Raw genomic sequence first — 14322 nt, forward strand, 5'->3', positions numbered from 1 at the left:
AATCAACTTAATGAAAGAGGTGAAAGACCTATACAATGAAAGCTACAGGACCCTAAAGAAAGAAACCAAAGAGGACCTTAGAAGATGGAAAGATCTACCTTGCACTTGGATAGGCAGAATTAATATTATCAAAATGATCATACTTCCAAAATCACTGTACAGATTTAATGCAATTCCGATCAAAATCCCAATGGCATTCTTCATATAAATAGAAAAAGCAATAATGAAATTTATCTGGAAAAATAAGATACCCAGAATAGCTAAAACAATCCTTAGCAGGAAGAGTGTAGCAGGTGGCATCACTATACCAGACCTTAAAACTATACTACAGAGCAATAGTAACAAATCAGCATGGTATTGACACCAAAACAGACTGGTACACCAATGGTACATAATCAAGGACACAGAGACTAACTCACAAAATTACAATTATCTTATATTAGACAAAGGTACCAAGAACATGCATTGGAGAAAAGATAGCCTCTTCAACAGATGGTGCTGGGAAAAATGGAAATCCATATGCAACAAAATGAAATTAAACCCCTATCTCTCACCACGCACAAAACTCAACTCAAAGTGGATCCAAGACCTAGGAATTAAACCAGAGACTCTGCATCTAATAGAAGAAAAAGTAGGCCCTAATCTTCATCATGTGGGATTAGGCCCCAACTTCCTTAATAAGACTCCTATAATGCAAGAATTAAAACCAAGAATCAATAAATGGGATGGATTCAAACTAAAAAATTTCTTCTCAGCAAAAGAAACAATCTGTGAGGTGAATAGAGAGCCTACATCCTGGGAGCAAATTTTTACCTCTCACACATCAGATAGAGCTCTAATCTTTTTCTTTCGTTCTATTACAGGGTCTCACTTATTTGCCCATTTTATTTCTGTGTCTGTCTTACTTCATTCAGCATAATATCTTCCAATTTCATTCATATTGTGGTAAATTCAGGATCTCGTTCTTTACGTCTGAGTAATATTTCATTGTGTATGCATATGTGTGTATCATGTTTTTTATACACTTATCTGTCAAGAAACACTTCAGCTGTTTCTGTATCTTGGCTATTATGAATAATGCTACAATGAGCATGGAAGTGTAGATATCTTTACCAGATAGTGATTGTATTTCCTTTGGGAGTATAATGAGAAGAAACATTGCTTGGTCATATTGTCGTTTTATTTTTAATTTGTTTAGGAATCACCAGACTGTTTTCCACATGGATGCATCAATCCATGGAATCAGAATTCAATAAAGGAAAAAATAGGGAGATATAAGTCAAAGGACAAATAGTAGTACATATGTAGAATGAGAAATCTAGAGATCTAACATACAATGTGAGGTCTGCAGTTAATTATACTGTATTTTGCCCAAATTTTAGATTTTAGGTGCTTGTTGCAAAATAATGGGTAACTGTGATATTATGAATACATTAATTTGCTTGACTATAGCAACAGTTTCACTGTATCTATATCACACCCAAATATATACAAGTATATATTTAAAACAACAAGCAAAATCTAATGAACTGTTACAGCTAAGGAGACATAACTAATGCAGCATATATCCTGGATGGGCTCTTGAAACAGGAAAGTTATATTTAATAGACACTAAGAAAATATAAATGAGCTATGGACCTCAGTTAATAATAATGATTCCATATTGATCAATTAAATGTGATAAATGTACCACACTAGTGTAAGAGGATAACAATAAGTGAAACTTTATTGTGGGAGAGTGCAAATATAAGAGCCCTGTATTATCTCCAGAACTTTTCTATAAATATGAAACTGTTCTAAAAATAAAGTCTACCAGTTAAAAAAAGGAAAACAAATTTCAAAACTCAGAGAAAAATCTTACATAAGCCATCCACTTCAGTATTTGTGTTTTGAAACATTAATTCTCTAACAACCTGGCAATGTGGAAACTTTTATTGTATCAATGGGGTAGTTAAGGCTCAAAGAAATGAAGTGACTTCCCCCAAATCATGCACCCAGCAAATCTTGGTTTCTAGAGGCTGGACTGAAACCCAGAGTTTGGCTTCAGAGCTGGGACCCTCAGACACTTGACTACAGTTCGTTGAACCCCTCAGCATGGTGCCAACACCCACCAGGGACCACTGGGCTCCTGATGCTGCTGTTGCTGTTAGCTTTGTTGTAATTTTTGTCAACATTTCCTCACCCTGACACAGCAGAGCACCTGCTGTCTGCACCTTGCAGTCTCCTTGCCAATAGTGTCTCCAGTAGTTCCCCATAAAAGGCTTTTTTCTTTGACTCAACACACAAGATCCAAAGGCAGCATCTGCCTCCACAGTGAGCATGTCACAGAGTCACTAGATACACTTGGTGATTCAAGCCTTGGGTCTATCTGCACCTTTACCAGTGACGCAGCAATAGGCTCTGATCTCATCCAGTCCAAGGCCAATATGTCTGTGTTTGACTTTTCAGTTGTCCATGGCCTTCCAGTACTTAACTATGATCTTCACCTGGGAAGAATGGGGGAAGTTGGACCTGTCCCAGAGGACCCTGTTCCAGGAGGTAATACTGGAGACCTGTGGGCACCTGGTCTCATTAGGTAAGCCTCACCTCTCTCCCATGTGTAGACAGCCTCTTACTTCAGGTCTGCCTGGTAGGAAAAGCCTCTGAGCCCACTCTCCCTGCCCAAAATTCCTGCTGTTTTTGTTTCACTTCCCCCTATCTTACTATCCCTGTCTACCCAGGCACCCTGAGGGGCCGAATACAGGAAATCAAGAACAAGCCTGCACTCTCAATTCTAATATCTAGCACAAGCTGCCCTCTGTCTCAGGTCCTTAGTCCTGATTCTCACCAGAGGGAGACTGAATGGGCAAGCTTTGTTGGTTAGGTGTTCCCATGACCCAGTTTGCTTGGGCTGCAGATGATGGTCCATTCTCAAAAAAAGTCCATGAGTCTAGCAGGCCAGCTGGCAGCTTTCTGAATTACACAGTATCCATTACGCTCACTTTTACCTGATGTCTACACAAGCATCCTTGATTCCTAGGGTCTGTCTCACAATCCTCTTTAGGTGCAGATGATTTTAAAAGGTGCACAAATGTATCATCAATGTATCATTGATGGCATTGAATGGAGACCTCTGTGCTGCTTTCTGATTGTTGTCAGGAGAAAGTCTTAATTAGTGATGAGTCTCTGGTGCCTGCCCTAACTTTTGCTAATTTTCCTTTTCAACAGAGGAAGTAGCCCTAATTTATAGCACAAGAATCTACAGCATTATTTTTATTTCATTGTTGTATTGTGATGGCAACCTATTTGTGAAAAATGAAATTAGTTTTCCCATTTATAAGTCATACAAGATTCCATTTCTGAAAGAATCTATTTAAGTAAACAAAATCCTCAGCCCTTTGTTACAAAATGAACTCATGAGCTGAAGGTAAGATGTGAGCTACCCATCATGCTGAATTTGGAAGAGGTTGCTTTCCTTGCTCTTATTTCCTCATTTACAGCACTTTGGAAAAGGGTCCTGAAAATTAACCCCTTCATTCATACATGAAGTCATGGGAAACTCTGTGTTAGATGGGGTTATGTGAATTGCAAAGTCCTTCCTCTCAACTTACAAAATCCATTTGACACAAAAAAATATTTCACAAAGGATAATTTGAGGGCTTTTAGTTTAAGGGACATTATAGTAATAACAGGTCTTACTTTTCATTGGATAAAACCATTAAAAATTGAGCATTTCATTTGGGGCCACGGTAGATACATGCTGAACCCAATAAGAAGATGTCCTGTCTTGATTATATGATGAAAGTTTAGGTGATCCTCTGATGTTGGCTTTTCATTAGTTGAGACTTCCATCTCAGAATAAGCTATTTTTTAAAAAAACAAAATAGAAAGTTCCAGTTTGCTGGCACAAAATAGCATCGCTTTCCTCCTTCCTTTCCCAGTAATAACTATCTCGAGGCACAGCACAATTTATTTTCATCAATCATGATCTCATTTATGGCTTCATGCCCACTGGGCCTGGTTATGCCCAAGGGCATTTGGGAATGTGTCCAATGGCAAGGGGTAGTCACTTGCAATTTTATACCTGTGAGCTTGGGTGAGCAAAATGTGTGTCAGCCCAAAGAAAAAATAGTTTACAGTAATGGTCACACTAATGTCCCTTGAACACTAACACCATGTCAAGCCCTGTTCCAGTCACCCCCCCTGCTCCACTGATTTAATCCTCACAACATCCCTTGTGAAATGTGGCTTTATTGTTGTTGTTGTTGTTGTTTAAGGTTACTGACTCTGCACCTAGTTCTCTCCCCTATAGGAAGCTGCTGCCCAAAGACAACAATGACATTTTTAGCATTAGGGGTTTTTTAATATGCTTCCTTATTGAGGTATACCTACTATTTGGTAATATGTATGATCCTAAGTGTCCAGCTGGATGCACATTTCACCTGTGGCTTTCATTCCTGTGATTTCCACCTGGATCAAGCTTGGATATTCTCAGCCTATGACACATTTCCCCCACTGCCTCCCAGTCAGTTCCCCACAAAGGCACCGCTTCACTGACCTCTGTCCCCATACATTAGATTGGCCCCTTCTTGAACAGTATATGAATGGACTCACACTGTGTACTTCTCTGAGTCTTGGGTCTCTGTTCAGCATTCTGTTTGAGAAATTCATAGCACAAGTATTACTTTCTTTCCTGAGATCACTGATGCAGATGTTCCCTAGTTCATACACTTTCCCTTCGCTTCACTCTGCTTCCTTAGAATAGCTTCGAATAGCTGTTTTCCCAAATAAAACTGAACAAGGTCAGAGTCAGATGTAGATCAATTTGAACCATGCTTTTTCAATCCTCCCTGCACACTTGGAGAGCTTTTAGAGCTACTAATGTCCAGATCTAATCCCCAGAAATTCTGTTCCATTTGGTTCATGAATCACATCAGACATTCCCAGGTGGTTATAATGTCCATGGAGATTGAGACCTACCTACTTAGGTTAATTCGAAAATAGCTTTTTCTAGAGGGGGAAAAAGGAAAAGAAAGATAGGGCCAATCTCATGTAAATCAAACGGAGATTAGTAGAGGAAAGGGCCTAAGGGGTAGGAGGTGGGGAGGAAGGGGGGAGTGCTCGGGATTGATATTGGCCAAATTATGTTGTTATATTGTGCATTGTGTGCATGTATGAATATGTAACAACAAATACCATCAGTATGAATAACTGTAACGCACAAATTTTATAAAATGTAGGAAAAAGAAAATAGTTTCTTGAATGAAAGGTCTCATTCTGGGGGTCCCATGATTCGTGTAAAGGGGGAAGGGCTGCTTCTGAACAGAGTCAGATTCTGCAGGATGGAGATCCAGGGGAGTGGCTGTTAGGTAGATGGCCATCACTACCCTCTGCAGACTTTTGACGCAAGGATGGTGTTTATGCTCTTGGTTTCCAGGTTACAGGTCAGCATTTTCTTTGCATGGTTGGAAGGAGTAGCCTCATTCTAAGATCTTGTTCTTATGTTGAATACCATATTGAATATAGAGGTTCATTTTGTCTTTACCAGAATATTGCTGTCCTGTTTCTCCATGTTCAGGGTATCCTATTCCCAAACCAGAACTGATCTGCCTGCCGGAAAATGAGCAAAATCTATGTATGGTAAAGAGAGGCCACTCCTAAAGTTCCTGCTCAGGTGAGTGTCTGAGATCCAGGCAAGTGGTGATGGTGGGGGATCCCTGTACCCTACAGACAGTAGGGAACCTCTTGTTGGGAACAGGAAAGGATCTTGTGACTTTCCTGGGGGCTTGGGAAGCCATGTAGCCCTGTGATCTATTCTTTCCGCCTCATCTTAGTACATACTTTTTTGAGACTCTAACGTGGCATCTTTCTAACTTCGCAGTGGAACATTAGTCATTTTATACAGATAATGAGCAATGTTTTTAATCCACAGATGCACTTCTGTCTCAGATCTTCATTTCATCACTTATCGAAGATATTTCACCTGAGATGACTTTTCATCATCCTTAAATAGAATTTCCTTAAATAAGAATTCCATCTTATCCAGTTTATTTTTCATTAAACTTTTAGCCTGAAGTACTTTCATCTCATGCTTTCTTCAAAGACATTTTTACTACATGTAGAAATTTAGGCTCATGGTTCTTTCTTCAGCAGTTTCAACTGATCCCTGAATCATAATTATGTATACATAGGTAGAGAGTGGTGACAGATAATTTATTCTAGTCATAGCTTTCAAGTATTAAATTAGGATGGGAACAGAAAACCGTAATACTGAGAGAGCGGTGATTATTGGAGAAACTTAGGATTGTTGGTAAAGAGAATGAGAGTATTGGTATGTAGGAAAAATAATATGAATATCTGCTAATCAAATCATTGTTCTGTGCTAGGTGCTCAGCAATCCCTTTCTCCCTTCCTGGACCTGGCTTCCCTTACACTTAAATTGGTTCTCACTTGAGGGACTGCAGATTCAGGTAATGGAATAATTAAATCTTGCTGAGAGTGATACCAGGTAACTGAATCACTGAACATCAGACTCTGCAATCTCTCAATCCAAACTTTGTACCTGGTATGGCTGCCCTAAAGAGAGGGGAGGCAGAAGAGAGGTGAATTTCCTGAAGATTAGATGTCAACTGATGTTAGACGCTTGAAATCATGTCATCTGCACTCTCCACTTTAGCCGATGGGCAGTTAGCTAGTTGTCAAGTGTTGAATCATGTAGCCTGTGAAAATTCATCACAGGCAATAGGACTACCTATTCATGCATTATCTGTTTTTAAAAATAAAATTTTAAAAGGAGCCACATGTTACAAAGATGTACTTTCATGTAAAAACTTTAATGAATACTCTGAGGCCACTTGCTTAATTGTAGTGATTATATTTTATATTTTTTAATATTTTTAGTAGTCGATGGACATTTATCTATCTATCTATCTATCTATCTATCTATTTTTGTGCAGTGCTGGGAATTGAACCCAATGCCTCACACATGCCAAGCAAGTACTCCTCAACTGAGCCACAAACCCACCCCCTGTATTTTATGTTTTGACAAAATATCCCAAATGCAATACAAACGGGACATCTTAGACTTGCAGTATAAATGGAAGTCTCGTGATGATTCATAGAATATTTCCCAGAGACCTTGGAGTGCTGGTTGGCCATTGTCATGAAGAACAGATACGAGACAGAAACTACACTACCCCAAAATGTTTCTTTGCCTCCACTGGAAGAAGGCATTTTCTGTACCCCACAAAGACAGTAGTGGAGTTTCTGGAGATGCTGTTAGGGATGTTCATTTGGCAGTGGTGGGTCACTCACTCCACAGAGACCAAGCTGATTCCCAGGCAGGTCCTCAGGACTGTTTAAAAAGTATTCATAAAACTTATAAAGAACAATAGAACAGGGCTGGGGATGTGGCTCAAGTGGTAGCGCGCTCACCTGGCATGCGTGTGGCCCGGGTTCGATTCTCAGCACCACGTACAAACAAAGATGTTGTGTCCGCCGATAACTAAAAAATAAATATTGAAAAAAAAAATTCTATCTCTCTCTCTCCTCTCTCACTCTCTCTTTTAAAAAAAAAAGAACAATAGAACAGATTTCACTCAGAGAGAGTATTGCAAGAGGTGTAGAAACCACTTTGTGATGGGGTTTTGCAGTGGGGTGGATAGATTAGGCTCAACTCCAAACACAAGGAAAAGTCGGGATTTATAGCCAAGGAGAAGGGTGGTGGTCAGTGCATGGAAAATTTCTAAGAGGAAGCATCAGAAATAAGGGGGCACTCAGGTTAAACTGACTTAGGATTCTTGCTAAAACTGAAGAGACAACATGGAAGTCCAAAAGTCAAGTTCTAGTTGAGAATAGAATTTAGAAGAATATGCTAGAGTCTCGTCGAGTAAAGATCTTTGTCAGGACCAAGCAAGGAAACAGTGCCAAGGAAAGGTCCTTCCTCCGCTCCTCTGTATGAGCCATGAGTCCCCAGATCAGGAGTTTTGCCAGGATCCTCCAGAATGTCTGCACCCACCCTTCATCTCCATGATGCCACAGGACTTGTGTGTATTTTATATTGGTGGAGACCAAATCTTGGAGTCCCAAACATCACACCACACCAACTGTAGAACAAAGTGGGAGCTGGTTGAGCCTGGGAGGCACCCTTATCTCTCAGCTGTCATGACCCTACTGCACCCACTTTGTTCACTAGTGGTCCTGGTGCTGACAGACCCCGTGAGTGAGTAGAAGATCTCAGTCCCCCAGATGTTCGACTCCTACTTTCAGGTTCTTGGTGCCAAGATATAAAGAATGATGTTGACCTGGGCCTTTCCCCCTGCCCACATGTGGTGATTTAGAAAGAGGAATTTTCTGGTCATGATGGCAACACTAGTATGTGCAAGTAAAGGGGGCAAAGAATGGGTCGCCTTGCTTGGGCAAATCAGTGGGGTAGTAGGTGTCACAGGGACAGGAGAGTGACTATGAGAGGGTACAAATAGGGAAGATCAGAATATGGCAATGTCAAATTGTCCCAGGGAGGGTCAATTTGAGAGGGATGCTGAGGCTTAGAGGGAATGGAGGTCAAATTACAATATGACCTGTGAGGGAGCTTATTCACCCTTGAATGGATTCATCAGGCTTTGGTGGTGACTGGAAACCACTCCCTGAGTGAAGAGACACAATATGAAACACAGTCGAGAAAGAGGATATGAGGATAATAGATGTATGTATGGTTGTGAAAGGTTGCAGCCCCACATGGCCAGGCAAGGTCTTCAAAATAAAGTTGGTGCTGTCCTTGTCAGTGGTAACCATCAAAGGTGTATTGAGTTGAATTGTGTCCCTCTCCTCACCAAAAAGTAGATGTTGAAGTCTCAATAATCAGTACCTCAGAATGTGACCTCTCTTGGAAATAGTCTTATATAGAGGTAAGCAAGGTAACAAAAGAGGTCATGAAGGTGAACCTTAATCCAGTATGACTGGTAATGGTATGAAAAGGGGAAATTTGGACACTGAGACAGAGAGGGAAGACAACATAAAGACACACAGAGACCTCAGAAAACTTGGAATAAGACCACAGTTTGACCCAATTATCCCCCTCTTTGGTATATACCCAAAGGACTTAAAATCAGCATACTACAGTGACACAGCAACATCAATGTTTATAGCAGCTCAATTCACAATCGCTAAGCTATGGAACCAACCTAGGTGCCCTTCAACAGATGAATGAATAAAGAAAACATTACTCGGCCATAAAAAGAATGAAATTATGGCATGTGCTGGTAAATGGGTGGAACTGGAGACTGTCATGCTAAATGAAATAAGCCAATCCCCCAAAACCAAAGGCCAAATGTTTTCTCTGATATGCGGATGCTAGTACACAATAAAGGGGAAGGGAAGAATAGAAGTTTGTTGGTTAAACAAAGGGGAATGAAGGGAAGGGAGTGAGATGGGAATAGGAAAGACAGTAGAAGGAATTGGACATATCTTTCCTATGTTCACATATGAATACATGAAGAGTGTAACTCCACATCATGTACAACCATGGGAATGGAATCCTAATTGGAACAAGTTATACTCCATGTATGTACAATATGTCGCAATACACTCTACTGTGATGAATATCTAAAAAGAATTTTTAAATGATAAAAAAAGACACAGAGAGAATACAGCCACATGATTGGAGTGATGCCTCTTCAAGCCAAGAGACACCAAAGATGTTGGCACCAAGTGTCAGAAGTTAGAAGAGGCAAGGAAAAATTCTCCCCAGAGCCATCAGAGAAAGCACAGTCCTGCCAACACTTTGACTTAAGTCTTCTAGACTCCAGAACTGTAAGACAAAAAAAAGTCTGCTATTTCAAGCCACCCAGTTTATGGTACTTTCTTACAGCAGCTCTAGGAAACTGGTATGCATCTAGGGCAGGGTGAGATCCTCATTGCTTTTACGGGATAATCTCTGAATGGTGTGTGCAGAGAGACTTGCAGGGAGCCCATGCAGATGTTGGTTTGCAATGGCAATGGGGTTCACAGGTGGGATCTAGAGTTATGAGGGAGACACAGGATCTTGAGTGATATGCCTGTGGGAGGAAGCATTAGCTTTTGGGCCTGGTGTTGGGGTTAAGAAAGACGATCAAGTTCATTTTTGTCTGTATCTGGAAGGTATATTTTATGATGCTTTGACATCTTGGGGCCTGGCTTCAGTCTCCTGGAGAGCCCACCTTTCCCAGAGCTGGATAACTCATTTGTAGTAAACAACTGGGCAGTAGGTAAGTTACTGATACGTAAATCTATGAATCTGAGTCCATGCTCCCACCTACCTTCTACAGTCCAGGACACTATTCTTCTGCCCTAAACCACTCCAGGCCAGGTACAGAACCTCTAGGAACCACACTTATAGCCCAAGATTCACCAAAATTATTCAAATTTTTCAAATCCTTAACTGGCTCAGCTTACCTGATCTGCCCCTGGCTTATGTTTTTCCCATCACTTTTTCTTCTTTTGTTTTTTCAGAATATCAAAATTCTTTAGCACTTTATTAAGTAGTTACAGCCATTCTAAACTCAGTCAATAAGCCAGAGACTTAGCAAAGTCACTGCTTTCACTTCCTCCTCCTGACTTCTGATGTCTGTCAGCTCTATAGTGACCTCTTCTCTCTCATTCCCGGCATTAGCAATTCGTATATTTCTTGGTAAAATTTAGCTAGATGATTATCCATTTTACTGATCCTGAGGATTTTGATTTCATTACTCTTCTCTATTTTTTCTGCTCATACACACACACACACACACACACACACACACACACACACACACACACCTGTGAAAACAGTATCACAATTAAGGTAATGAGCACCCCTGCCACCTCCAAGAATCCTCCTGCTCTGTCTGTCCCACTCTTGTAATAAGAATACCTGACTTAAAATTCACTCTTTCAAAAAAATTTTTAAATATTATGTCATAAGCAGATCTAGAACTTATCCATCTTGCATAACTGAAACTTTATAATTTTTTAATATTTATTTTTTAGTTATAGGTGGACACATATCTTTATTTTTTTATTTTATGTGGTGTTGAGGACTGAACCCAGTGCCTCACACATGCTAGGCGAATGCTCTACCTCTGAGCCACAACCCCAGTCCCTACCTCATAACTGAAACTTTATACCTTTTTAGTCAGCTTTTTGTTATTGTGACCAAGATTCCAAGCAAAAACAATCCAGAAGGGAAAAGTTTATTTTGTCTCATGGTTTCAGAAGTCTCAGTCCAGAGTTGGCTAAGTCTATTGCTCAGGGGGCAGGAGGTGTGGCTGAACATCATTGTGGAAGGGTGTGGCAGGAGAGAGAGAGAGGTGGGGAGGGGAGGAAGTGGGGGCATCCAGGGACACTCCTGATGCTCTACTTTCTCTAGCTAGGCCCCACTTGCCTATAGTTACCATCTAGTAAGCCATTCAAATTATTACTCTACCAAATGGATTAATCCATTAATTACGTTATAGCTCTCAGATTCTAATCATCTCACCTCTGAACATCCCCAAATTAGCAATATCCATTCAAACTGTAACAATATCTGTTGGACAGCAGCTCCCCATTTACTCCTTCCCCAGTCCCTGGGGCCACCTTTCTACCCTCTGCTTCTGAGTTTGAATATTTTAGGTATCCCATGTAGGTGAAACCATGCAGTTTTGTCTTTCTGTGCCTGGCTTATTGCATTTGTTTTAGTGCCCTCTGGGTTCATCCCTGTTGTTGCATATGGCAGGATACCACTCTTTTTAAGGCCAAATGATATTCCTTTTTTGTATATCCAAGAGCTATCTTTTTTTAATTGGTAAGGTCTAGTATTTCTGAATTTTCCCCTTTTATACTTTTGTATCTTGTTCAAGAAATTTTTACCTAGGCTTGGACCTGAACATTTTCTCTTGTACTTTTTCATAAACCTTTATAGTTATACATTTTGTATTTCAGTCTGTGCTTCACTTTGAGTTAATTCTTATAAAATATGAGATTTAAGGGGCTGGGTTTATGGCTCAGCGGTAGAGTGCTCACCTCATACATGCGAGACCCTGGGTTCCATCCTCAGCACCACGTAAAAATAAATAAGTAAATATTGTGTCCAACTACAATTAAAAATAAATATAAAAAATTATGAGATTTAGGTGGAGCTTTTTTCCCCCAGTTACTCCAGCATTATTTGTTGAAAAAACTGTCCTGTCTCCATTTAGTTGCTTTTGCTCATTTATTAAAAATCTGTTGATTTTATTTTGGGTCTACTTCACAGGTATTTATTCTGTTCCTTTGATCTGTGTGTTTATCACTTAGCCAGCACCACATTATTGTATCTTGTTTACTGTAGCAACATAGTGAGCTTAACCTCAGGCTGAGTGATTCCTCCAATTTTATTCTTCTTTCTCAAATTGTTTTAGCTACTCTAGATCCTTTATCTTTCCAGATATATATATTTAAATTTCTTTTTTAGTTGTACATGAACACAATATCTTTATTTTGTTTATTTTTTTTAATGTGGTGCTGAGGATGGAACCCAGTGCCTCACACATTCTACGCAAGTGCTCCACCACTGAGCCACAACCCCAGACCCCAAATAAACTTTTCTATTATTTTATTATTTTAACTTTATTTATTATTTTTATGCAGTGTTGAGGAAGGAACCCAGAGCCTTGCACGTGCAAGGCAAGCGCTCTACTGCTGAGCCTTAACCCCAGCCCCGCCCAGATATATTTTTTTAAAGTGTGCTTATATCTATAAAAACTATTTCAGTGATTTTGACTGGCATTTTGTTAAAGCTACAGATCACTTTGGGAATAATCAATGTTGTTGTTGTGTTGATGCATAAAAATCCATGAACAAGGGGCTGGGGATGTGGCTCAAGCGGTAGCGCGCTCACCTGGCATGCGTGCGGACCGGGTTCGATCCTCAGCACCACATACAAACAAAGATGTGTCCGCCAAAAAACTAAAAAATAAATATTAAAAAAAATTCTTAAAAAAAATCCATGAACAGTATACCTGTCCATTTTTTTTAGGTCATTGATATCTTTGTGTCTTGTCATTTTTCACATATTCAATACACACTTTGCACAATAGTGTTCCATTTCTTGAGTGATTATAAATGAGAGTGTGCTTTTACTTTCAGTATCTCCATGTCTGTTACTAGTACATTGAAATGCATGTTAGTTTTGGGTGTTGATCTTATGTTCACTTACTTTATTTAATAGTTTTATTGCAGATAACGTGGGTTTTCACATAGATCACCATGCTCTGCAAATGTAGACAGTTTTATTTCTTTTAATCTTATTCATTTGTATTTTATTTCCTGCCATGCTTTGTTGCCATGGCCAGAATTCCAGTTATAATAAGAATAAGAGTAGTGTGATAAAATAACCTTTCTGTTTTCCCAATCTTAGGAGGAAAGCATTTATTCTTTTGCCATTAAAATTGATGTCACCTACAGGTTTTTTTCTGTAGATATTCCTTATGAGGTTGGAAGAATAATTTTCTATTTTTAGTTTATCTAGAAATTTTTTATTATGAATAGATGTTGGAAAATTATATTCTAATTTCCATTTTAATATTTCTTTGACCCATGGAATCTATTCCACATATTTGGAAACTTTCAAGATTCCATATATTTTTAATTTTTATTGAATTCCATTATGATTAGAAGACAAACCTGTGGCTTAAAATTTTTTAAATTTATTCAGATTTTCCTTGTAGCCTTAGTATATAGATTATATTTGTAAATGTTCCATGTTCACTTGAAACAAATGTGTTTGCTGCTATTGTTGATTGTGGGATTCTGAACTTGTCAATAGTATTCTCTAGGTTTTCTATACTCTTACTGATTTTCTATCTATTTAGTCATCTGTTATTTGGAGGATTTGATTATTTCGTCATGCATTTTTGTTGTTGTTGTTTTGTTTTTTGGTACTGGGCATTGAACCTAGAGGCACTTTACCACTGAGCTACACCCCAGTCCTTTTTTATTTTTTATTTTAAGACAGAGTTTAGAGTCTCCTAAAGTTACTGAGGCTGGTGTTGAATTTGCAATCCTCTTGCCTCAGCCTCCTGAGCTGATGGAATTCAGGTATGCATTACCACACCCAGCTTCTCCATGCAGTTCTTTCAGATTTTGCTTCATGTATTCAAAAATTATGTTACTAGGGGACTAAACATTTTTAATTCTTATATACATGTTTTGTTTTCGGTTTTGTGGTACTGGGTGTTGATTCCAGGAGCACTTTACCACTGAGGAACATCCCCAGCTCCTCCCCTCACCCCTTTTCTTTTGTATTGAGAAAGGGTCTCACTAAATTGCCTAGGCCGTCCTGGAAGTTGAGATCCTCCTGCTTCCAAC

This window comes from Callospermophilus lateralis, chromosome 18 (genome assembly GCF_048772815.1).
Source record: "Callospermophilus lateralis isolate mCalLat2 chromosome 18, mCalLat2.hap1, whole genome shotgun sequence".
Lineage (NCBI taxonomy): Eukaryota > Metazoa > Chordata > Mammalia > Rodentia > Sciuridae > Callospermophilus > Callospermophilus lateralis.